This window comes from Solanum lycopersicum, chromosome 6 (assembly GCF_036512215.1).
Source record: "Solanum lycopersicum chromosome 6, SLM_r2.1".
Lineage (NCBI taxonomy): Eukaryota > Viridiplantae > Streptophyta > Magnoliopsida > Solanales > Solanaceae > Solanum > Solanum lycopersicum.
In genome coordinates, this window is record NC_090805.1 from 2,606,841 (window position 1) to 2,608,072 (window position 1,232).

Here is a 1,232-nt window from a genome sequence, read left to right on the forward strand (position 1 = left end):
GTTGTAGTTGAGGCAGCTTATTTGGGATGAAAGGAGTACTCATCATATTCTAGATAATTTTGTTTTATTTAGGTGTTTACTTGTTGAGTACGACCTTAACAACATGGTTACCCTTTTGGTTTCATCCTTAAATTATTTGCCTTTTATTTAATTTTTTTAATCAATTTTATTGAATTTTGACTCTGGATTAATATATATATACATACATATCATTGTTTTAGAGAATCTAAAAACTAGAAATGAAATGAATTTATTATTGAATCTGAAAAATTACAAAGTACAACAATGTAACAGATGAAAAAACATTGCTTTATTCTTCTTTCTCTCTTAAGAAATATTTTGCATCCTTTGGTCCATCTTGAGGGCTTCAACTTAAACTTTTCATTTTTTCAATATCTTCTGCAAAAACTACAAATAAAAACATATGTTTATATTATTAGAAAATGAAAACAATAACTTAGTGCAATATATATCACATGTTAAATTATACATATATATTTTGATAAAACAAAAAAGATTTACCTCGGAGAATCTTAGCAACACATTCACCTCCACAAGGGGTCTCACAAGCAGATTTTTCCTTGCCACTAGAAATACATAAAGCTACACATTTAGTGCGACATTTTCCATAATCATCAGCCATATTTTCATATGTCATTCTGAATCTTTCATCATTTACTTCTTTGGTAGCCATGGAGATGTCCACACATGAAGAAATCACAAAAATGCAAATGAGAAACAATGAAAAAAACTTCTTTGATGCCCCCATCTTTATTTTTTTGTTTTTTAAATATTTTTTTTGTTGTTTTGTTTGGTTTTCAGATGATTTGATTAATGTTATTGAATATCCTATTTATAGGTGTTTTGGGACATCAAAATACCTCAAATTAAAGTGGTTAAAAACCAATTTTATAGGGAATTTTTGGTTGTGGTTGTGTGACCATTCATTTTAGTTGGTATTAGAGACTTAATTTACTAAAAACTAGGAATAGTTATATGATATCTCACCTAGAATTTTTTTTTGTCTATGTTCATTTTAAGGTAAAAAGGACAAATATATCTCTAAACTATCATAAATGGTATGCGAATACCTTCCATCATAGTACTTTTAGAACACTGGTGCCCTTATCGTCCAAAGTCTAGAGCATATATACCTTTTATACAAACGGACATACACGTGTCATAATATTATCCATCAATCTAACATTTTATTAAATATCAGATAGATGGAT

At 28.2% G+C, this 1,232-nt stretch overlaps 1 long non-coding RNA gene across 1 annotated transcript; it reads right to left on the bottom strand.

Annotated features, from left to right (window-relative positions):
• Positions 1-234: 234 nt before the first annotated feature.
• LOC138349096 (uncharacterized) lies at positions 235-810 on the bottom strand. The gene is made up of 2 exons (XR_011221625.1): positions 523-810; positions 235-408 (listed from the first exon to the last, which is right to left on the bottom strand). It is a non-coding gene; the product is annotated as an uncharacterized lncRNA (long non-coding RNA).
• Positions 811-1,232: the final 422 nt, after the last annotated feature.